Here is a 25,920-nt window from a genome sequence, read left to right as displayed (position 1 = left end):
CGTGCCCATTGCTGGAGGCCCTTCACCATCTCTTTATCAAGCGTAACATCGGAGTTAGGGGCGGCCATCCCCCACCCGGTTTGAAACAGCCACCCCAGTACACTTCACACCCTGAAGTAGTCCCGCTTACACGTCGGGACCTTGTTGGGAAGTTCATGTAAGAGCTTAAAACCCAGGCGAGGAGACAGGTAATACGCCTGCCTACGCCCGGGAAGGGGACCCGCTTGCTTCTTAAGCATTAAAATAGAAGAGAATATCTCCAAGTCTAAAGGAAAGCCCTATTCGCAAAATAGAGAGATTGTCCCCACCAAGTTACGAATGGAGTTCGGGTGACTTCTGAAGAGCGTAGTTTGGCGACAACACGCTCCTGAATTCCCCTTGGGCTCCCGAGCCTGAGGGCCTAGCTCGCGTGAAAGCGGACCTAGAGTAAGCGGGAGCACCAGAGTAGGCAGGAGCCCCCGTGTAAGTAGTCTCGGCATAAGGGGCCCTTGCCGCTTCTTGCATTGGAGGAGCCAGCTCGGGCTCCCTGGGCAGATCCTCTGACGAGTAGTCTGGTACCTCGGGCTCTGCATCTTGGGGCAGCTCGGCACGAGTTCGCTTGGCGACTCGCTTCCTCCTCTTCATGCCTTGAAATAGGTGCCCACCACGAGTCCTTTCTAAGTCCATCACACCTGCAAAAAAGAGTTTGACATTAGAAAAAACAAAAGAACAAAGCAAAACAAGAAACCTCTGAGTAAGAAACCTACCCGAACTCAGGCCGACCGCAATGAGCTTGCCCTCTGTCAGATACTAATGGCATTTTAGCCCAAGCCGTGCCCATTGCTGGAGGCCCTTCACCATCTCTTTATCAAGCGTAACATCGGAGTTAGGGGCGGCCATCCCCCACCCGGTTTGAAACAGCCACCCCAGTACACTTCACACCCTGAAGTAGTCCCGCTTACACGTCGGGACCTTGTTGGGAAGTTCATGTAAGAGCTTAAAACCCAGGCGAGGAGACAGGTAATACGCCTGCCTACGCCCGGGAAGGGGACCCGCTTGCTTCTTAAGCATTAAAATAGAAGAGAATATCTCCAAGTCTAAAGGAAAGCCCTATTCGCAAAATAGGGAGATTGTCCCCACCAAGTTACGAATGGAGTTCGGGTGACTTCTGAAGAGCGTAGTTCGGCGACAACACGCTCCTGAATTCCCCTTGGGCTCCCGAGCCTGAGGGCCTAGCTCGCGTGAAAGCGGACCTAGAGTAAGCGGGAGCACCAGAGTAGGCAGGAGCCCCCGTGTAAGTAGTCTCGGCATAAGGGGCCCTTGCCGCTTCTTGCATTGGAGGAGCCAGCTCGGGCTCCCTGGGCAGATCCTCTGACGAGTAGTCTGGTACCTCGGGCTCTGCATCTTGGGGCAGCTCGGCACGAGTTCGCTTGGCGACTCGCTTCCTCCTCTTCATGCCTTGAAATAGGTGCCCACCACGAGTCCTTTCTAAGTCCATCACACCTGCAAAAAAGAGTGACATTAGAAAAAACAAAAGAACAAAGCAAAACAAGAAACCTCTGAGTAAGAAACCTACCCGAACTCAGGCCGACCGCAATGAGCTTGCCCTCTGTCAGATACTAATGGCATTTTAGCCCAAGCCGTGCCCATTGCTGGAGGCCCTTCACCATCTCTTTATCAAGCGTAACATCGGAGTTAGGGGCGGCCATCCCCCACCCGGTTTGAAACAGCCACCCCAGTACACTTCACACCCTGAAGTAGTCCCGCTTACACGTCGGGACCTTGTTGGGAAGTTCATGTAAGAGCTTAAAACCCAGGCGAGGAGACAGGTAATACGCCTGCCTACGCCTGGGAAGGGAACCCGCTTGCTTCTTAAGCATTAAAATAGAAGAGAATATCTCCAAGTCTAAAGGAAAGCCCTATTCGCAAAATAGGGAGATTGTCCCCACCAAGTTACGAATGGAGTTCGGGTGACTTCTGAAGAGCGTAGTTCGGCGACAACACGCTCCTGAATTCCCCTTGGGCTCCCGAGCCTGAGGGCCTAGCTCGCGTGAAAGCGGACCTAGAGTAAGCGGGAGCACCAGAGTAGGCAGGAGCCCCCGTGTAAGTAGTCTCGGCATAAGGGGCCCTTGCCGCTTCTTGCATTGGAGGAGCCAGCTCGGGCTCCCTGGGCAGATCCTCTGACGAGTAGTCTGGTACCTCGGGCTCTGCATCTTGGGGCAGCTCGGCACGAGTTCGCTTGGCGACTCGCTTCCTCCTCTTCATGCCTTGAAATAGGTGCCCACCACGAGTCCTTTCTAAGTCCATCACACCTGCAAAAAAGAGTTTGACATTAGAAAAAACAAAAGAACAAAGCAAAACAAGAAACCTCTGAGTAAGAAACCTACCCGAACTCAGGCCGACCGCAATGAGCTTGCCCTCTGTCAGATACTAATGGCATTTTAGCCCAAGCCGTGCCCATTGCTGGAGGCCCTTCACCATCTCTTTATCAAGCGTAACATCGGAGTTAGGGGCGGCCATCCTCCACCCGGTTTGAAACAGCCACCCCAGTACACTTCACACCCTGAAGTAGTCCCGCTTACACGTCGGGACCTTGTTGGGAAGTTCATGTAAGAGCTTAAAACCCAGGCGAGGAGACAGGTAATACGCCTGCCTACGCCCGGGAAGGGGACCCGCTTGCTTCTTAAGCATTAAAATAGAAGAGAATATCTCCAAGTCTAAAGGAAAGCCCTATTCGCAAAATAGGGAGATTGTCCCCACCAAGTTACGAATGGAGTTCGGGTGAAGCTGGCCGATAGTAACGCCGAAGTGGTTCATGACCTCGACAAGAAGGGGGTGGAAAGGCAGTCGCATCCCCGCAGCGAGCTGCTCCCGGAATATCACGATCTCTTCAGGACCGTGTTCCCAAGGAAAGCTACCCGAAGGTATGAAGTAGGCGTACTCCCCATGCAAGTTGTAATAGGTAATAAGGGATTGGAGCCCCTCAGGCGTTATGGTTGAGGGACCAAACTTGTCTAACGTCCGACCTCGACGAGAGGTGGACGCAAAACTACCCGAGGCGACTCAGCCTACGGGTTCAAACTCTTCCTCGAGCTCTACCTCCGGTTCGCTAAGACCACTAGGGGATGCAACTCGGTTCGTAGAACCTGCATCTGACCCACTTGAAGAACCGTCTGAGCCGCTGTCACGTCTCCCAGTGGCGCATTTTTTGAATTTTGAAATAAGGCGCGTGCTGTCACATTAGTCAGCATTTGTAGGAAGATCGGCACGTCTCCCGTCTTTTGGGCGCTCGAGAAACCCAAAAGAATCCTGGCAACGCACCTCACGCTATCACTCAACCAATTCGAAGTACGAGACAAATCCACCCGCCACCTCGCGAACTCCCTGCGCCAGGGCAAGACCCTTAGCACGAGGAGTGGGGGGCAATTGATGAAGGAAGATTTGGCCCGACCTTGTAATCACTCAACACGTGGCAAAAGCAATAGCTCGGCATAACAACTCGCCAAGGCGCGAGCTCCGAAGGGAGGAACTAGCGGTCCGAACTCTTTGCAAGGAGCCCAAACTCCCAGTACGAAGCCCGAGCTCTCCCTTAGGCCCCGAGCCTTATGAACACAAAGGGCAACAACCCGAACAGGCCTGCCCCATGGCAATTCGGGCCACACCTCTCTCCGAACTCAAGACTTCGCCCCGCACACCACTCCAGCACTTCGCCTAGGACACCGAACTGAACAAACCGTACATGACATCGAAGGAGTCCATATCCAGGGGTGGCGCACCTGACTGACTTGGGATCTGACGCTTGACAGTCGCATTCCAACGGCCACCTGCCACCGCTACCTGACCCAGCCATCTCTAGTTACAGAGACGACTCCGACAAGGAGCAGTGGCGGTTCTGTCCTAGTAGAGGGGATGACACCCGAACTGGCAGAAGCACAGAAATAATCATACCCGACCTGACAGAAGCCTCGGAGTGAGTGTGCGAAGTGGTTATAAAAGGTTCCCTACCCCCCAAGAACAAAGTATGTGAACTTTGCGCCATCTGGTTTTATCTTGCTTTTGAAAGAATATTAACTTGAGATTCGGAGCAATCTCACTGGGTTTCTCCCGGATTTCCCTCATCTTCTCCGTTTCAAATTCCCTGTAGCTTCACTCAGAGACAAGGCCGTTGACAGCTAGGACCGACCGGATTGCACACCATCATTATATAAATGGATTTGTCTAAGTCACTTTACCGCTCTCACTGATTTTGAAATAAAAAATCGTCTAAAATTCACCGTGAATTTTCAATATTTATATTATGTTCATCACACTTTTTAAATGTATAAAACTCATCACATCACTAATTTGACGTTGAATAAACCGACGGTTATTAATATAAAACCATTTTAACACTGCAAGAAAATATATTTCTAGCGGCAGTTTTAAACTTGACTGTTTAACGACTGCCGCTAGAAATATTAATATGTAGATTAAAACTGCCCCAACACAACAAATGGCTGCCGCTACATAAAAAGGCGCAAGTTTCATTTTTGCCTTCCTCACGCCTCTTCCCGCCGTTTCTCTCCACTCTTGCTCAATCGTCTATCGCTTTCTGTCTCGCGCTCTCTCTGTCTCTCTCTCTCTCCCCCTTTCTCTGACAGTCGCTCCTCTCTCGCGCTCTTTCTCTCTCAGTTGTCCCTCTTTCGCGCTCTTTCTCTCTCAGTTGTCCCTCTTTCGCTCTCTCTCTTGCTTTGTCAAGGGAGTGATGTCTCTGTCAAAATAGTGTTCTGAGGTAAAGTCGATGCTTCTTCAGGCCTTTTTCTCGGATTGGAATTCTAGGTTTTATTCCTAGGTAAAGCCTAACTTGAGGTAAGGTCGGTTCTTCGAAAAATATATGCATTCTAGGTTTTATTTCTATTGTTTTGTTTTTTTGTTTTTTGTTTTTTGTTTTTTGTTTTTGTTTTTGTTTTTGTTTTTGTTTCGTTTTTTTTTTACCTCTGGGTTGGCCCTGAACGCCGGTCATTTGCCTTTTCCAACCTTTATCAATATTTTGATTTTTTTTTCCAATTTACTGTTTGTTTTCTTAGCATGATAGAATCGAGCTCATTTCCTTAACATATAGATTTAGGGTTTGTGTCGTTCATTCGATACTTTCACTTATAGGAAGTTAAGAATATTTGTTCTAGTTCTGATATTTAAGCAGCGTACATATGAATATTTTGGTTCTTGCTTAGACTCTATTCGACTCTAAATCTTTTGATGTAGATCTGCTGATTTTTTAGTTGAAATAACTTGAGATATCTGTTATAGCCTCTACGTTTTCTTTGTTTATTTTTCTAAGCCATTTGACGTGATTAACTACTCTTATAGTTTGATGTACTTTATAGATCTTGACTCTTTTAAATGATTATGTTAGCATACCATGTGGAAAGGTTGGGATAAACTATTTACCAAGCAGAAATCTCTGAATTTCACTGTTTCAGTGCGCAGCTGGATGTTATTGTCTCATGAGTCTATCAAAAAAACATGTTATTGTCTCATGGAGATCATAAAAAATACTAGAAAAATATTTATGCCTATACAGGTTTGGAATGCTAATTGATATTGGTGAGTCACAAAAGTTGAATAAATTGGGAATTAGAAATTGGGTTCCACTCCTAATAACAACAGCGCATTATTGTCTGATGACTTTGATCTTGGTCATGGAATGCTAATTAACATCTAATTACTGTCGCTGCATCACATTTGGAATGCCCGTTTGGGAGGGCTTTCATGCAGTGGCTTTTAGCATTATAAAGTAGGCCTCACACAGAAAATCAAAAATAGATTTACATGAGCTAGAAAAACTATTTTCTGTAGCTTCTGGGACCTTCAGTCAACGCAGCTCAATCAATGTTGAAGAACTCCCAAACAGGCCTTTATCGCCCAATGTTAAGTGTCTTTTTGTTTTTTTCAAGATAATTACATACTTAGAGAAGAGCAGTGTTTTCAAACCACTGTTGATAGTGACCCAAGCAGAGGCAGTTTGCCAGGGCCCCAGGTTTTGATGCTTATGAGGGTGAGGGATCAACCAAAACACTTGTTAAGACTTAAGTTAAGAGCATATATAGACAGGGATTTTCATGTCATAGTCTGTAGCTTTACTAGAATAGTCCTTGATGGGTAATGGTGGATTGTGAATTATTCAAAGCTCCCCGCCTGTTCTGGGTTTGCTTGATTTAGCATTATATTTCAAATGGGTCCACTCTGGCCCATAACGCATTCACCATTCACCAGCTTTCTCCAGCCAATTCAAGAGTAGCAACCTACAACCAACAAATGCAAAAGCTTTAATGAACCAAATGCATCAGTGCCTGAACCAGTGGACATCATACAACAAAGTTTAAATAGGTGGAAGCTTGGTTCACCCTACAGTCATGTCATAAGGACATAATTAAACATTTCTTTTGGTTTTAAGAAGCTGATTGTTAGATTGTTCAGTAGCTACAAGAATAGAAATAATATACTCGCTTAAGGAAAGAAAGTAGCAATAGAAACAGTATTTTCGACCAATGGCTGGGTAAAAAAATCTAGGAAAGAGGTTAGCTTTTAAAGCTTGGACATATTGAAGTTCAGAATAGCTGGGTAAAAAAATCTAGAAACAAGATTTATGACCAATAGAAACAGTATTTAAAAGCTTGGACATCTTGAAGTTCAGAATAACTTGGTGAAAAAAAAATATAGGAAAGTCAATGGGTTGGCCTCTTTTGGAGGTCATGATAAAGGAAAGAGGATTAGCTTTTAAGAAACAACACAAAAAGAAAGCTGTTAGATTTGGTAAAAGGAAGGAAAAAAGTTGGGAATGATCTTGTTTAAAGTTAGTCATTTTCTAAACTGGTTTAATATAATGCCTTCCATATGCAGGCTCCACAAACAAGTTCTTCCCCTCCTACAGCAACTCCCCAAGTTATGCCAGCAACATCAGCTTCGTGAGTTTTTCATTTACTTTCTATTGCATTTGAGTGGCCTTTGGACCATTGTACTTTATATGTTGGTTAACTTTCTTCATTTGGCAGGTCACCATCAGTTCCTTTACCTGCACATACCCCTGTCACAGCTACCCTTCTACTACTGTCCCGTGAGCTCTCTTCTTTGTCTTACATACATATTTCTGTAGGACATATATATTTTCCTTATGTATATATATTAATATAAACACGTATTTCAATATTGGAGTGGATCCATTTTGGGATCAAATTCAGATTGCCTTAATCAGATTCCACTTAAAACCTGAACAAACAGCTACAGTTTGCAGCTCTATGTCCATTTACATTAACATTAACAATAGGAATGGACCTCTGGTTCGCGTTTGTTATGTTTCTTTATTGGGGGTTGGGTTCAGCATCAATGAATTGATAATAAATTTTGGGACTTGGGGGTCCTTGTTTGTTTTCCTGTGAATGTCTATGTGCATTGGTTCTTCTTATAGTTTGGTCACATACAAGCACTGTAGGTCAGCTATTGGATGGAAAGATACATGCAGAAATAGAAAAATTCAGACACAATAATGTAGGTCAGCTATTGTAGTAGTATGGAACTAAAGGACTAGTGTTATCACACCCTTGTTACATCAGATCTGGGGTCTGCCCAGCCTGAGATGGCAGTCTGTCATCCCATGCAGGAAGCTGTAAGAGCTGATATGGCTTGACATGGAAGCCTTGATATAACCACAGCTTGCCAAATTGGCCTATGGGACAACAGAGATGTACCTAGGAAGGAGGATCCTGTTTACCCCTTGTTGTCAAGTAATTTAATCATGGCACTTGAGGTGGACTGGGATATTATTGTTGTCAAGTAATTTAATCATGGGGTTAATCTGCCCCTTTCTAGGTGAAATTCTTTCACATGGGTGGTTGCACTAGAAAAATGTTTGACTAAGGAGATGCTTTTGAGGAAGGGGCATCCCATCCAAGACAATTATGTCAGTACTCTGGTCTTCATGGAAATGTTTGACTAAGGAGATGCTTCTGGTCTTCATGGTTCCTCATTCAAGCACGGATTAGCAAGCAATACCCCTGTCAGTACTCTAGCACCACAATTATGTCATTCTTCAGAGCAATTCAATCGGCTGTAATGAGCTTGGTCATTGAAAGAGACATTTCCTTGTGGGTTCTGAGAGGGAAAGCTGCGATCTTAACTGTCTTGTATGCTGTAAGTACCCTTTATCCCCATCTACAGTATCTGAATAATGCAGTTCAGTTTAAGGCTCTTTTTGAAGAAATGAACATATATAGAACAATACAATAGATGACAAACCACATGAAGTGGGCTCTAGTCGGGTATTGGTTTGTCAGTTGAGGGCAGACTTTGGCTGGGCTGTGCTAGTTCAGGGGCCCATATGGGTAAAAACCACCCTTGAGGTTTCTAACAATCATAAAAACCTCCTCTGTAGTATTGAAAAAAACCTACAGTTATTTCCCTTTTTTTTATTGTCATGGATGGATTAAAAAGAATCTTGTGTGATAGATATTTACTAAAATACCTCCAAAAGATTTTTTTCACCTTTAATTAAAAAAATCTCTAAGTTAGATGGCAGTTCAAAACTCTCAAAGAATAAAGTGATTTTACTCTAAAAATACGTTAGGTCTGGTGAAGTTTAAAAGGATAAATCTGATATTTTGAATTATATTGAGAGGTATCCTAATAAGTTTGTAAGTGTAATTTCCTAACTTTGAAGGCTGCTTTACTTGAACAAAGATGGAAAGGAGGCAACTGCAGATTTTTAGGAAGTCATAGGGAGGCTTTTGGCTTCACAAGGTAGGGCGAGGGCCCCACCAGGACAGCCTATAAAGTATAAACAGTGTTTGGTGAAAATTCCGGGAAACCCAATTTTGCTGTCCTACAGCTGAGAAAACGGCTTTGCATTTAAGCTTCTTTGAGTGGCTTCTCTAAAGTCCAAACCCGTTCTATCAAAGGCTTCAGGCTTTAGCCCTCCCAATGGGGCCCTAAATAAGTGATCAACAATTCCAGTGAAATTACTGATTCCATATTTATCTTTATTCTAATCTTGTTTTTTTGCAACTGCAATGGACAGCGTATTGGGATCTGTTCTTGTGATTATTGGTCTCTATTCTCTTGTGGGGCAAAAGTAAGGAGGCCCAGATTTGCATGATCAAGCCCCAAGCAGTGGAAGAGGAGGAAGCTCGGGAGGCACCAGTCTAAGTAATTTGGTCTGGCTATTGATTGCAGGCTATTGATTGCTTATGATGTCAAACTACTGGAGGTTCTCCAAGCTGCAAGAGTACAAAGATTGAAACATTGAAACTGAGGATGATCTGAAATCCTACTTGGAGTTAAAGTCTTTTGAATGAGCGAAATTTGTATTTGTGATCTGAAACATTGTATTTGTACAATGATAGAATCATTGAGAATGAGAACAATTAGCATCAGAGGGTCCATTTTTAAGAATAAATGGACGAAATTTGTATTTGTGAGAATGAATGAATGAATTAATAGAATTTGTTTTTTTTTTCTTTGTTTTTTTGTATTTCATTTCAATTTGGATGATTGAATATAAAATGGGTTATTTGAAGCAAATTAAAATCTTGTTTAGTAATTAAAAATAATTACAGGTTATTTTGAATGGATTTCAGGTTATTTGGGTAGGTGCGAAAAAAAAAAAAAAAAAAAAAAAAAAAAAAAAAAAATATATATATATATATATATATATATATATATATATATATATATATATATATATATATATATAATAGATTTAGCGGCAGTCGGTGCATCTCTATAGCGGCAGTCACGACTGCTGCTAAAACTATAACTAGCGGCAGTTTTTAAGACTTTTATGGCAGTAAAAGTCATTTTTGTTGTAGTGTAACCTTCATAAAAAAATATAAAATATATACAAATAAATTAACGGGTGTTAATATATTACTATTTTGATATTTAGACATGAAAAAAGGAAAAAAGTTTAAAAAATATTTTCAAATATAAAACACATAAAAACATAGAAACAAAAAATAAAAAAACTTATAGAAATTGCAAACAAAATAAAAAATTATTTTTCAAACTATAGAAACTATAGAAATTGAAAAACAAAATCAAAAAATAAAAATTGTAGAAAAAACACCAAAAATTATAGAAAAACAGAAATTACAAATAAATAACAAAAAATACAAGAAAATTTATAGATTGTAGAAAATAGAAAATGTAAAAAAACAGAAATTATAAAAAACATTGGAAATTATAGCAAAACACTAAAAATGCAAAAAAAAAAAGAAAAAAATTGAAAACTGAAAAGACCATTTTTCCTCTTAACTTGCCATTCAAGGGCAACTTGGTCATGAAAATTGTTATTTATGTTGATATAGACACCTCTGTTAAGAAGTATTAATGATGCACTAACTGAAGGTGAGTTTTGGAAAATAAAAACTTACTAACATGGTGAGTGTTAGACACTTTGAAAAGTTGTGGTGAGTTTAAGGGAAAGGTTGAAAACTCATAGTGAGTTTTAGACAATTTTCCTTTTGGAAAATAGTATTTAAATTGTTGTGAAAAGAAAAGTGTTGTAATATGCCCCCCCCCCCCCCCCCAAAAAAAAAAAAAAAAAAATTACTGTCCCTATGAAGGCACAAGGCGTGTGATTAATATCAAAAAAAAAAAAATTCTGATCAGGTCAATATGCAAAAAGACAAAAAAAAACACGGGGTACAACTGTAGGAATGTCATTTACCATCATGGTACAAGTGGTGTTTCAAATTGACCATAAGATGAGAATATAAGGTTAAGCTTAAGTATCTTATGACTTTATCTTTTGATTATTTAGGTGGTGTTCGGTGGTGTGTATTGGTCACGATATATTTAGTCTCAATCCACCCCACCCCTATGCCATGCATTCGATTGGCTGTAGTGTGAATTGATCCATACTATCTCATGGATTGGTCTACACCATAGTTCATTTTCTCATCCACGGGTTTATCTCGTGGAAGCATCTACACTACACTATTTTGCATATGAAATAACGATTCCATACTTCGCATGGATGTTTAACCCTAGTATAAGACCTCTTTTCTTTTTACTGCTGCAACACTTTTTTGTGAGTTTGCCGTTGTTATTCTTCTCTAGGGATGAGCAAAAAAAATGAAAAAATTGAAGGGACCGAAACCAAACCGAAAAATCGGTTAACTGGACTGACCGGTATACATATATTTCTATATATTATATATATTTTAGATATTATAAATTAATAAATATGCATTAAATAAATAAATAAATATAAAATATAATATTATATATATATTTTTATAATATATATTATAAAAATTAAAAAACCAAAAAACCGACGAATCAAACCGACAGTTAACCGAACTAGCCAACTAGTTAACCAATTGGTTTCAGTTACCAATTTTCAAAAAATCGATAGTACCAGTTCGGTCCAAGAAAAAGCTCGAGCACCCCTATTCTTCTCTACTCGTGATTGCTATTCTTCTTTATTTGAACTATGACTGTAATTGGATTGGATGCAACAAAATCCACATTTAATCCGATTATTGATAACCCACATCTGAATCCAATTGGCTTGGATTTGAATTCAAATCCTAACGGACTCGGATCAGATCCAAATTTAATTCGACTCTACTATAAATTTTCTAAAATACTAGAAAAATAAAATTTATTTATTTTTCAACTTTTATAAATAATAAATTAATGTAAATATAACATACTAAATTATTATATATAAATTCATATATAATATAATATATAGTATATATTTTTATAATTTTAAATACAATTATATAAATTTTATATATTAAAATTAATAAATATTATAATAATTGGTTTCATATTTTAATCAGATCGGGTGTGGTCAAATTCAAATCTAATCCGATTATTAATCGAATGTAGATTGTAACATCCGAATTCGATCCGATTACATAAATACATCATTTGAATATGAGATAATTGGTTTGGACACCAGGCTTGAATTTTCAGGTATTACTAACAAACCTAGTTTGAACTACTTGCGACTCCTCCTCCGACCACTGTTGCATCGGATCATCAATGGTAACTAGTAAGTATTCATCCTTTGTTTATTCTCATGCTATATTACTCTTCTCTATTTGAATGCCACTACTACTCATGTTTATTAATTAATATTAATATTATTTTATTAATTATTAAGTTTCAAATATTACTTTTATTAATATTAATTGTTATTGATATTATTAATTATTATTAAATATTAATAAAATTATTGTTAATATTATCAATTATCATTAATATTACTACTCATTTTTAATTAATATTAATATCATTATTTGTTATTTAATATTATTAATTATTACAAATATTATTTTTATTAACTATTAAAATCCTTAGCAATTTACTAATATTTTTTATCGTATATATTACAAAAAATGATATATTGTTTTTTAATGATTAACGACATAAATTATCTCAAATGTTGTAGTTGAGAAGCATGGAATCAAATGCAATGTGTAGATTGAAATATGCCACACCTTGCAGAACGCTCATGGAAGTGTGGTGTGGATTAGTCCACACATTTTTGTCCATGGTGTAGAACAACTACCTTGTTGGAGTGTGGTTTGTTTTCATCCACACTACACCCGTGGTGTAGATGAAAACACACTACTCAATTTCTCATCTATGCTATACAACACCCCCTTAGTCTGTAAAATGAAAAAAGAGAGTGAAAGCAATGGAGGACTTACCCAACTACTACCTCAACTTCCCTCCATCCGATTCATAGGTAAACCCCACTAGATCTCCTGCCTCTATCTTTCATTATCTATCAACTGATTAGGGTGGTGTTTGGCATCGATGTTGTTGCTCCAGAAAATGGTGATACATTAATACTACATTGAAAAAATTGGTGTTTTAGAAAGTGGTAACATGTTTAGAATCGTTTTTTCATAAAAAACGGTACTCTAAATCATGCCTTGGAAATCGAGAAGGCATGGTCTGGGAAAATGCTAAATTTGACATTTTTTCAATTTAAAGATCGTTGCTGCCAATGAAGACATGATGTGGTAGTGATGTGGACTTCCTATAATGAGTACTAGTGCTGAAAAAATATATGGAGCCAGTCCGAATTTCCTACTAACTTCCCTCTACTCACCTCCCTACTAACCCAATAAAAAGTCTTACCCCTGGTGTAACGATTGACCAACACCTTAATCCCTCCGTTAGATATTCTTTTAAAGAAATACCTATTTTTTATGCATTCATTAGCTATTTATAAAAAAAAAAAAAAAATCTTCGGTGATCTATAACTCTTTTGCCATGCATGAATTTGTCTAGGCTTAAAAAAGAAAGCTTGTTTTCGATTTCTCCAAGATCAATAAATAATTTTTAACTGGCTCAGCTTTCAATTTGTGGGTTTAAAACATATAAAGATCAAGCTGAGTTCTTTTGCAAAGGACACTGTACACATTCAATTTCTACCTATACATTGGAACTTTTTTTCTTGTTGTCGTTGAAGATGTTGGGAGGAGTATAACTTTATTAAGAAGGTTTTTGGATTGTGAGAAAATTTTGAATTACTTGTGATAAAATAGAAAATCTTAAGTTCTACGTAGATAGTTTCTAGAGGCAAGGCAAACAATTGAGATAGAAGATTCAAATATTGATAGGTAGCATGAGAGAATTTGTCTAACTTTTTCTATCTATTGGTGTGGAGTGTGGCCAAAGCCTACAGAGATTTTTTTCTTGATCCTTGAAGAAATCTGAAAGGGGCTTTTTGTATATTAATGATCAAGCACAAAACAAAAGATTTTTGAGAAGAGATGAAGAGAAAAGAGAACGGGGAAGAAGAATTTGGGCTTAAATGAAAATATCTATTTTTTTTAAAAAGGTTTAATTAATATTTGAAGAATCGAAATATTTTAAAAAGAGTATTTAATGGAGGGGTTAAGCTATTGGTTAGTTGTTACACTAAAGTTGGACTCTAACATGATTAAAAATCATGGTTTTTAAAAATGACTCGGAGAAGCGGTCAGGGGTTCAGTTATTGGGTTGAACGGCTTGATTGTTCGAACCGAATGATCAATCCATTCTAACAAAAAATTCAAAAAAATAAAAAATGGTCAAAATCGTTCGAACGTTTCAAACGGTTAAATGCCTGGGTCAGCGGTTTGCTAACCAAAATCAACAATTTTGGAAAAGTTTCTAATTTTGGAAAAATTTCTAGTTTTGGGGAAAATCAAAACCGGTCACTTGACTGGTTCCCGATTTTTTCAGTCTGACCGTCCGGTCCAGTCCGGTTTTGAAAACCATGTTAAAAATAGCTGGAATCATTTTGTTGGATTAGTAGAGAGGAGAGTAGAGAGAAGTTAGTAGGAAATCCAGACTGATACAGAGCACTGGATACCAAACAGAAGGTGTTGTTATTTCTCCAGGAAATGTCCTACTTGGTAGCAACATTTCCAAACAAAAAAATAGATACAATTTCCTCAGAAAACAGTGGAAACGGTGTTGTATATGCATCATCGATGCCAAACATATACTAGGCGTCTGTTTGGCATTGATGACATTGTTCCAAAAAATGATGACACATTAGCGCCATGTAGAAAAAAATGGTGCTCTAGGAAACGCCTGTTTGTTTGGAACCATTTTTCCATAAAAAATTGTGCTCCAAGCCATGCCTTAGAAATCGAAAATGCATGGTTTAGAGCAACGCTAAATTTGACATTCTCTCATATTACAATTCATTGCTGCCAATAAGGACGTGATGTGACAGTAACGTGGACTTCTTATAATGGGTACCAATGTTGAAAACAAACATGGAGCACTGGTACCAAACATAAAGTATTATTGTTGCTCCAAAAAATATCCTACCTGGCAGCAACATTTCCAAACCAAAAAAAGAGACCGTTTTCTTATAAAACGATACTTCCAACCCACACATGCTGTATCTGCAGCATCGATGCCAAACATATCCGATCTCTCTCGGTTCATATCATTTTGGGCGTTCTCTCAAAAATATGTGTACACCTTCACCAATGTTCCAAAATATGACCATACATAAACACAACTAACCTTGCAAAAAGGGATCTTTCCAGTTCCAGATTAATCAAGGGAAGATATTTGATTCATGAGTTAGAATATTATCTTAAACAATTCCTTTTTTTTCAATTTCTAAATTTCATGATTATATTAAAATCTCTCACAAATTTATATTAAAATCATATTTGTAGTTATCAACTCAAAAGGTTTTTAAAACATTTCAGGTATCTCTCACAAATTTATATTGATCAACTCAAAACACAATGGCAATCCAACACCATTGTACTAAACACCCACTATGTTTTCTGGTACTGATCTATTTGTGAAAAAAAAAAAAAAACATCCTTAACTCTGTTTGATGTGGAACTTCATTTACACGAGTACAAATGTATGAGGGAGCAAATAAAAAAAATGCAAAATTTGACCCACTTTTGCTTTGTTCTTACTTTATCTTGCTCCGGCTTTCATTTCTTCGCCCAAGATGCCAAACAAAATAAGGTAAAAGTTGAAATAAGAACATATCGAAATTTGCACTAGAATCATTTACTCCCACACTTTTGCACCAGGGCAAATAAATTGCACTGCAAACAAATTAGGCCTTGGTAACAGTTCCAAGATCAGGAGCAAATCCATGACCTTTTCTATTTTTTCGTAGAAGAGAGTCGAAGACCTAAGGCTCAGTTTGGAAGGAATACAAATGCAAATATATAGAATACAAAGCCTTATATTTTGTATTATTTTATATATATTTATGTTGTACATATTTGCATTTATACTCCTTCCAAACTGAGCCTAAACGATAGTAAGGATCCTTGACTTCTGTGCCTCGTTTGGAAGAAAATGAATCACTCACCATTCTTGTATAAAACAATTAAAACAATTTACTATTAAGCGGCAATTTGACTTATAAAGACAAACAAGTGCAAGCATCCAAACAAATTAACAAGTATTAGTCTTTGCAATAAGAAATTTTCAACAAACTACCAGCTAATTGAGAACACTAGGATTGTGATATAAACTACAATGATCTTGGAAACAAAAGTACAATTCTAACTCTCAACAGTTCCAAAGCTTGTACAAGAGAATTACCGCTCCAAGTAAAAGCTATAGCAAATCGTACTGATCAGTTCAGTGCTAGACCAATTCTAATCCAATTTCTACACAAAATCCAATCAGAACAAAAGCACAAAACTTTTAAGTATAAATACCATATTCATCATCATCATCATCACAATTAAGGGCTTCAATAAAAGGGGACGACGAGAACCGTATCAAGGCCCACGGATATGTTGAACTTGCCGAAAATGATTTTCGGCGACGACAAGGTCTTCAGTGCTAGCATCCACTTCAGTCTTCCCCGGCGTCTCGCCGGAGTTCACTATTGGATCAAATTGAAAGGAGCGAAGGAGCACAAGAAAATCCCAGACACAACCCAGAAGAGGATAAACGCTACATAAAGCATCAAGCTTTTCCTCCAGCTCCATAGTATATATGCTGTTGCCCAAATTTTATGAGAGAGGAATATGGCATATTTTATGCTGAGAGTTGGGCTATATGACATCTATCTAGCAAGAACAGTGCCCAAGAAGCCTCGTTAAAATTAGTGAAAAGTCACGCCTCCTCAAATTGACCTCAATTCAGAGAACCGAATTGATTCCAGCGGAACTTGCCATGCACATCCACTACTGATGTTACATTCCATCGTGTTGGGTTTTCTTTGGTTATTTGAAGTGGATAAAAGTAGGGTTTTGAATTCTCTTTTCTGATTGGTCCATCTGTTGAAAAATGACACTTCTAGTTTTTTTTATTTTTGCACCGGAAAGTTTACTCCAATTAACAATGAAACCCTCTTTATCTTGGCCTGTGATGCCTGAAATTGAAAGAAGAGAAAGAAAAACCCTCTTTATCTCAAAAGAAGAAAAGTCCCACAACAACAGTAGAACCCATGTATAACAACAGTGGTTGCAATAAACCATGGGACATGGTTCAGTTTGATAATTAGCAGTGCAATGGTGCAAATAGGCTGAATTCATATTTATTTGTAAGAAGTAAAATGATGTAGCCCTCATCTTATATGAAAGAGAGAATGAAGGTGAGTAGGGTTATTTGTTTGGATGGGAGGTAGAAAGCAAGATGATGTAGTTCTCACTATATATGAGAGAGAAATGAGGCAAGAATAAAGTGGTCTAAATTTTGCCATCAGTTTTAGGATGTAAAATTTGCACTGCTAATGAGTGCAAATGAGATAAAAAGTGTACATTTTGCAAAAAGTATGAATACAAATCATAATTATAAATAAATGGATGCAAAATTGGATTTTTGGGTGCAAAATTCGGATTTGGTTCAAATTCATAGTGCAAATAAGTAGAGCCAATGTATTATAATTTTGCACTTTTTTTGCACTGGACAAGTTCAACAGATGCGGATTGGATTCATGTGAGGCGTCATTTGATAATTGCTGAAGTGGCTGAATTGCTGAATTGAACAATTTATTGTTCTATTTTCAATGGATAAAATAATTAAATAAAAGAAAATATTTGTGTTTGATAAACCCAATTAATTTCAGTTTTTAGCTACCAAGGAGCTTACAACCTCCTTAATAAATTTATTGAATAAATGACAAAGGCAATGTCATTCATTTCAATCATTTCAGCTGTTGTCAAATAACCCCTTAGTACAAAGATTTTTTTCATGATGATTTCAGTGAGATGTGCGGATATAAATCATGTTAAGACTGTGTTGGGACAGCTGGCACCTTCTCGATTTCCCATCCATCCTTTTATATATAATGGTCCTAAATATTATAAAGGAAGAAATAAAGACTCACCAATCACCATCATGGTTGTAAATGGTATAACTAAGTAAACGTCAAGGCCCAGCAACATTACCCCGTTAGACCATGCAGAATGAAGCACAATGTGGTAACTTTAGTAGTTTTAATTAGTGGATCTGACGTATTCCCAACTTTTGCCTTTTGTCCTCCATGACCGTGGCCACCAGCCCATTACCCATTAAGTCTTTCTGTACAAGTAATTAAATAAGCTCCACTTCTCATCTGTCTTCACATGAAATTCAGTCTTGATACTCATCATGCACACAGAGCTTCGTTGCCAAAACGTATCCATGGTCAAGCAACCTTTACATGAAGCATCCATGGAGATGGAAGAGGCTGATGCTAGATGTATCTCTTGTCCCCTTTTAGAGCGTATCTTGGGTTGGCTTTTGCCTTGTTCTTCTCAATTGGATTCAGATGTAGATGCCAGTGACAGGTCTGGAAACGATGCTGCAATTGAAGGAATTATTGCTGCCCAGAAACAATTCCGGCAAGTTCAACATATTCGTGGACCTTGAGTGTACTTTCACACTTTCACAGTCGATTGATTCAAGCTCTGTTGTTTCTGTTGATGCTGCCTTCCGAGCCTGACAGTGTCTTGGTACGCTTATTACTGTTGTTGTAGTAGTAGTATAGTAGAAATCGGTTCAGCAGGATTAGACAATAGTTTGATGGGTAATTAGTACTTGGTTTCTTCTACTAGAATTATTGATCAGAACGCTTTGGTTTGCATCCTTTACAAGGTTTTAGCTACATCAAGAAAACCATCAGAGGTAGAAGACAGAGGAATGGATTATTACTAAGGATTAAGGTATCGATACGATTGTATTTCCCGATATGGGGTGTATCATATTCGTATCCATGGTCATGGATATAGGATGTGTCACGATTGAATACGTATTCTATAAGTCGTGTGTATTGGCACAATACGCCTCTATATCCAGTCTTATCGCACTGTATTGGTGAATACGGCCCGATACACATTGATATAGAGGCGTATCAGTGCCTAGTTTGACAAAACTGTATACTGATTACTTTTGGATTGTTTTTAATCTTTAATAAAAATTAAAAATTGTACTATGAAAATTGAAATAAATAATTTAAGATTTAATTTTTCCAAAAATTAATAAAAACTAAAAATAATAAAAATAATATATTTCATCTACCTTAGATGATTTATATATTTTATTTTACACATAATTATATGTTAAAAATGAAAACAAAGTTATTATTTGTTAAAATAGAGTTATTATATAAAATACTAAATAAATAAACTTTCCCAACAAAATTAATGGAAAACAGAAAATTATAATTATAAAAACTGAAATGAGTAATTTAATATTTAATTTCCCCAAAAAATTAATAAAAATTGGAAATTAAAAGTAATTTATTTTATCTACGTTAAATGATTTATTTGTTTTATTTTACAATTATCATGTGTTTATATTTTATTCATAGATAATTTAACTTTGGTTTAATATTATTAATCTATTTATATAATTTGTATGCATTTTCCTAGCATATCTAAGTGTTTCTATATTTTTCGTTTGTATCCGCATATTTCCAAAGTATATCCGTATTCAATTTATCTAATGCAATACCCGATACCAATAATTTGATGCTTGATTATAGGCTTTATAACTTTTCCCAAAAAAAGAAATGGAAGAGGTTATTTACAACATTACATTAGAGTCTCATACACCGAATTCTATCATGGACCATTGGATGCCCATATGTAAATAATTGACGGCAATCCAAGAGCCCGGCCAATAGCCTAAGCTGGGCTTGGGCTCAATGGGCTGTACCTACTATTTTCTTACCTATGCCTCATACCCGCACTTGTATATAAAGAAATTCCCAAGTACTTCCTCAAGAGGAAGTACTAAACCATTTCTATAGCTTGTGACATTTATTTAAAATTTTGACTTATCATGTACTCCTGCTATTCACATTCACGTGTGCAATTGTAAAATTTAACTTTTATTACCTTCAGGTGCTTCTTTTTATAGTATAGATAAGTCATTAAATTAAATAATTGTCAAAATTGAATAAATAATAAAACAAATATCTATGCAACCAGAGAATACTTGAAGGACTTTGTCCAATTAATCCCCTCCTCGTGAATTTGATAAATAAGTACATGATAGGTTACCACATTTATGATACTGGTTGATTGATTACACATTTTTCCATTATTATAGTGAAACTCAATAATAAAACCCATTTCATATGAAACTTTAGAAAATTAATTTAAACTGTAATTAGTGTGAGAGGTAAATGTAGGTGCTGTAAGTATACTATCACCGGAATACCCCTGCAATGGTAAAAAAACATTCCATCAAAATGATGGAAAGCTCATACACTTGCAATGAGCACATAGAGTCACCCGGGACATACGATGGGCATGAAATGCCTTCTGGGATATGCGATGAGCACAGGGGGCCATCCAAGACCTATGATGAGCATAAAACACCTCTTGGGATCTGTGATAAGCAATGCGCATCGTTTGAGCCTTGCGATGGACACGAAATGACAGTCTACGTTGTAACAAATGATGGATAGACCTCGATGCCGACAACACCTACCTACGGGAGATCGACATTGTTTTTGGTCACAATGAGCTATGATAAGGCATCTTGAAGGCAATCGAGCAAACCCCGGAGCATGATAGTCAAACTCAAATCTTGTCCTTAACACATGGCCACAAGAAAACACATAAAGGGTGTAGCCTACATGTGCCACTCAAGAATCCTCAGGAGAAAGGAAACTTTGTCTATGAAGGATCCCGTTGGGGACAACTCAAGATAGACAATTCCCTTTAGAAAATATATCCTTTTTAGACCATTCCCTTTATAGCATTAGAGTCCTCTCTATAAAATGGGGACAACTCTCCCCAACGGCACACTACCATATAACCCTAACACTAGGGTTTCTTAGGGGATCTTCCTCTCTCCCTTCTCTTCTCTTCTTCCACCATCCTCAGCAAACATTTATGTCTCCCTTCTCTTTTTACAACCATCCTCTCTAGACATTCAGAGACTTAACCAACCTCCATTTCCTTACTACCATACTTACAATAGAATATCCTATTGGTCTCTGACCTTTGGAGATTTGGTAGGAAAGATGTTTTGTCCCTCTCGAAATAACTTTGTAGTTATGACACCGTTGGTGACAAAACCCGAGGGGGAGTTTAGATCATGGATTTTGGTTGACAAAGTGCAAATCATGCATCCTCCTTCCCAATCCCCTTGCTCAAAGATGTTGAGTTTTCAATTGATTCAAGTGGAATCCCCAAATTTCTACTATTTATCTTCTTGCTCTCAACACCAAACAGGGACGGTGATGTATCTCTCTCCTCCACTAGTCGGCCAAAGAGGGGGCACTATTCATCACCTTCCTCTTTCGACAATAGCAATGAGTTGATGGTAGTATCCCCCTTGCTTGATCGTTATCTTGCTCTTTACCTTCTTTTGTACTCTCTCTCCCGCTTTCAAAGTTTTGTCTCCTCCCAAAAGAAATCCCCTAAAGGTCCTAGACATGTGAATTTTTAAGCCAAACAAATGGGCATAATTTTACATGATAGCCTCTAAATAATATGAGTCTCCATGGGCCCAAGGCCCAAGACTACACAAATATGTCTTGATGGCCTAAGGATTCAAGTGTATTAAGTCCAATTTGGCCCATCTCCTATTGTAATAGGGTGGTCCTATTGGCAAGACCACTAACTCCTACATAATGGTGCATGTATAGGAGTTAATGCTAATCCAACACCCCACTCACATGTGATTGGTTAGCTAAGTGGGCTGAAGTGGCAGCCTTAACCCTTGGCTATAAATAGCCTTGCCTAGGAAGAAAGAGGGCATTTTTTCTTCCTTTTGAGAGAAACACATTGCAAGAAGCTCTCAAACACCAACATTGAAGATTGCAAGCAATTACAAGCTCTTGCAACCTCCAGCAACTGCAAGATTAAGAGAGAAGAAAGAAGGGAAAAGCTTCTTCATTCTCTACAACACTTGGATTCAAGCTCTCCAAAGAAGATTAAGCCACTACAAAAGGACCCTTCTTAGAGAAACAACCTTTACAGCCGATCAAGCGTGAAGCCCAGAGTGAAGAAATTTGCATCAAATCTCCCAAAGCACCAAAATCAAGAAAATCTATATCAACACTTCAAGAAGTATGAGAAACACGTCAACGGCCTTCGTCTTCACCAAATTCGATTGTTAATCAGAGGTTGTTCACGTCATCGAGTAGAAATCAAATAGAGTTCATTCCCTTGTTTGTTTTCTTTATTACAAATTTATTTTTGTAATTTGTCTCCATATTTTCTATATTTTGTGCTAAAATATACAAAATTTGTGTCGATAGGTCCCACTCATCATCTTCAATTTCCTAAGTCCGAACTGGTACCCTTTTCATCGAGTTCACTTGAGTAGACGAATCCTGAAGTTACAAGCAAAATTCAACATCAAATTGTTACCTCCCAGTGACAAATCAAATCCTCGGCATCAGATTCCTCGCCTCGCTCGGCCTTACATAATAGGCGATGACTGCAAATCATCGTCGTCCAACACCGGCAACACTACTCCATCAAAACCATAATGCACACGATTTGAAGTCACTATAATTGTTCGAAATGATATGAAACGAAGAGGACCCATTGTAGATTTGTAGAATCGTTTGGAACTCTGTCTGATTTCACAACTCAAGTTCTTGATATGCAAACTCTTGGATCAGGCCATTGAAAGACCAATGGTTTCGATGGAGGAATTAGTAGAGACCAAAGGCTTTAAGGAAAGAAGGCATTTGATGAGGGCGGATTTGGCCCACCAGTGACATTGTGACACCTGGCACCTCGTGCCAACTAAGTGTAGCTTCTTGACCACTAGGCAGCTCGCCACAGGCTCACCCTCATGTAGCCTGGAACCTCAGAACAGTTAGGTGACACCCGAAACCACTTTGGCAACAACTTGCCTTTGCTAAATTGATAGTGACCCACTAGGCGCGGCTTGGCAGAAGCACAGCCCAGCATGGGCGCGGCCCGGCACGGGCTCGGCCTAGCACAGGCACAACCTGGTGGCCTGGCCCTAGCACGATCTGGCAGCCTGGCCCTGGCACAACCTGGCGACCTGGCCCAAGCACCGACCTGGTGGTCTAACACAGGCGCCAACCTAACAACCTCTATGAGCAAACCTCCGTACTCTGTATCCCACAGGACCGTACTTTGTAACGGCTATATTAGTTCACCAACTCCCCGATTCAGACGGGAAGGGGCAGCCTTACAAGTTAATGGCATTTTTCCCACCTAACATGGAAGCAGGTCACGTCATAGTGGGAATCCAGGAACTGCTCCACCTAACCCACGAGGACTCTAGTATATAAAGAACTCACCCCCTAGGGGCAAAGGTATGCTAAAAAGAGAGGCTAAGAAAGAGAGAGAAAAGGATGGTAACCCCTGCTCTCTTGCTCTCTCCAGCTCTCTCATTCTCTTATATAATTTTATGCTCTATAACTAAGTGTTGACTTAGCCATCGGAGTGACCTCGCCGAGTAAACACCCTTGATTTCTCTAACTTAATTCTCGCAGGTCACTCAGCTCCCGTTGTCTACAAAGAGGAGCAAATCATCTGTAGGGAGCAGTCGGGTTGTACTACTCTAGGGAGCTCGTCATCAAAGTAGCTCACCACCGAGCAGCTCATCAAGGTAGCTCACCTCCAAGCAGTTCATCAAGGTAGCTCACCTCCAAGCAACTCATCAAGGTAGTTCACCACCATGCGGCTCATCAAGGTAGCTCACCTCCAAGCAGCTCATCAAGGTAGCTCACCTCCAAGCACCTCATCAAGGTAGTTCACCACTAGGCGGCTCATCAAGGTAGCTCACCTCCAAGCAGCTCATCAAGGTAATTCACCACCAGGCAGTTCGCCACTAGGTAGCTCACCACCAGGCAGCTCACCACTAGGAAGCTCAACTTCAGCCTCTGAGCCACAGGCCACTTGGGAGCAGACGAGATGACAAGGTACTTAGCCAAAAAATTGATACATCACGAAAAAATTGATACGTGACCGGAAACGGTTACATCAACACTATTTTGCGAACACCGTTTTACGGGAAGAAAACCAAACATGAATAGTCATCGTTGAATCCTGAACCCGAGTATTCTTCTATCTTCTGATTTGAGTATATACTATAGGTGTGACTACAAAAAAATGAAGATTAAAAAAAATAATAAAAAAAAGGGTAAAATATAAAAGCCTCCCCTTAAGTTTTTGACAATCATAAAAACCTTCCTTATAGTTTCATTTTAGCAAAACCCTCCCTTCTATTTTTGAAAAATTCAACAAATACCTCCCTTCCTTCAGTGACCAAGACAAAAAATGATAAAGAGATGATAATTTTTTTTAAAAATACCTATTTTATCTTTTTATAAATTAATGTGCATCTATTTTACTAAAATAGCCCTGTCACTCAAACATTGTTCATCTTCTTCTTCACACGCACTAGGCAGAATGACGGTGCACTCCATGATAATATGCTCGAATACTGTTCATCTACTTCAATTTCTTCGCCATTAAAGCGTTCACGAAGTCTCGCACAAGAAATCTGTAGGTTCTTCTCATGGAGTCTCGCACGAGAAATCTGTAGGTCCTTCCTCTCCCTTTGGATCCAAATCAAAATTCGCCCGCCAGCTACGGAAACAAAAATAGAGCGCTTCTGGGTTTTTGCTCTCGCTGCAAAAATGTAGTGCTTTCTCCTCCACTAATCTCCTCTCCTCTTTACTCCTCCTGGGTTTAGCTTGTTTAACAGTGACTCTTCTTTACTGGGCTTACCCAAGTGGACCCGCCTAGGGAAGGTACCGGTGGAAGAAAGGAACCACATACCATGGCCGAGAGGATTCCCTGTGTTTGGAAGCATGAATCTTATGGCTGGCCTCGCGCACTGTCGACTGGCAGCTGCGGCGGAGCAGTGCGGAGCCAGTTGGCTCATGGCTTTCGGTCTGTGATCGTCACTTGTAACCCCGATGTAGCGAAAGAGATCTTGAACAGCTCGGGTTTGCATCTTGTAAACTCTCTCTCTTTATCCGAGATAGTTTACAAGATTATAGCCTATAAGGCCCTTTGGAAATCTCTCCCGTTGTTCAATTCGCGAATTTCATCGCTAATCAGGTGAGCCATGTTCGTACACATAATAGACTTCAGAATTGGGATCGGAGGTCAATGGGCATCGTTCATGCAAGAGATCGCAAACAAGTCCAAGTCCCGTAATGTTCCTCCCTCGTCTCTTTGAATTATTGCTGTTGTACCAAAAGAATTGTTTCGTGAGGCAAACCTGATAAAGGACCATCTCTGTCAGTTCACGCATGAGCTTGGAATTCAATTTGATATTGATTTCGTGATCATTCATGTTTTTGAGGTCTTATTGTTCGACTCCAACAAGTGCCTCAATGGCGAGATGAGACATCAAGTGCCTCAATGGCGAGATGAGATATCAAGTGCCGCAAAGCCGCCATTAATCTTTCTCCAGCTATTTTTAGATATCTCAATGCTTCCAATTCCATCCCAACATTCCTCCGAGTTCTCTCAGGGATGTCACCGTAGATCATCGTGTTCGGGGACGTTGATGGCTATAGAGATACCACACTCGTTTTGTCGGAATTTCATTGGCGCGCTTGAGTTATACACATCGGATTCGCTCCTTACGGCGTTTACTTGAGAACGCCAAGATCCTCGTCTCCATTCTCGTAGAGCTCTCAAGAAACCTCAGATGTCCTCTCTCAAGATCAATAACACACATCTGTATTGGATTGCGCTTTGGCCTTGCTATGTTCCTATACTTATCAGAAATGCTCGCCAACCTCCCTAGTGGTGACCTCTGCAACGCTTACTTCTCGGCTACCCTTCAGCTCCACTAAATCAAATATTAGAATTAACCAACCAACAAAACACAGAGAGAAAGCAAAAAATGAACTAACTATCTACTAGAAATTAAAGAACCAGACAAAAAAACAACACCTAAAGAGAAAAACTACTGCTAAGGCTAACCAATTAACCATCTATAGCTTAATGGATTAGAAGAACATCCCCGATTGACTGTTCTCTGGGGACCAAAGATTGCAACAGC

The 25,920-nt window shown here is 39.1% G+C and overlaps 2 long non-coding RNA genes across 2 annotated transcripts; both read left to right on the top strand.

Moving 5' to 3' along the window:
* Window positions 1–4,429: 4,429 nt before the first annotated feature.
* LOC148855299 (uncharacterized) lies at window positions 4,430–9,468 on the top strand. Its single transcript, XR_016112268.1, has 5 exons — window positions 4,430–4,827; window positions 6,862–6,926; window positions 7,014–7,075; window positions 7,828–8,148; window positions 9,032–9,468. It is a non-coding gene; the product is annotated as an uncharacterized LOC148855299 (long non-coding RNA).
* Window positions 9,469–18,030: 8,562 nt separating this feature from the next.
* LOC148855298 (uncharacterized) lies at window positions 18,031–18,642 on the top strand. Its single transcript, XR_016095112.1, has 2 exons — window positions 18,031–18,407; window positions 18,550–18,642. It is a non-coding gene; the product is annotated as an uncharacterized LOC148855298 (long non-coding RNA).
* Window positions 18,643–25,920: the final 7,278 nt, after the last annotated feature.

This window comes from Nelumbo lutea, chromosome 4, assembly GCF_056320005.1.
Source record: "Nelumbo lutea isolate HS-2025 chromosome 4, American lotus-T2T, whole genome shotgun sequence".
Taxonomy (NCBI): Eukaryota; Viridiplantae; Streptophyta; class Magnoliopsida; order Proteales; family Nelumbonaceae; genus Nelumbo; species Nelumbo lutea.
Note: the sequence above shows the minus strand (reverse complement) of the source record. Positions and strands in the feature narration are given on the sequence as shown.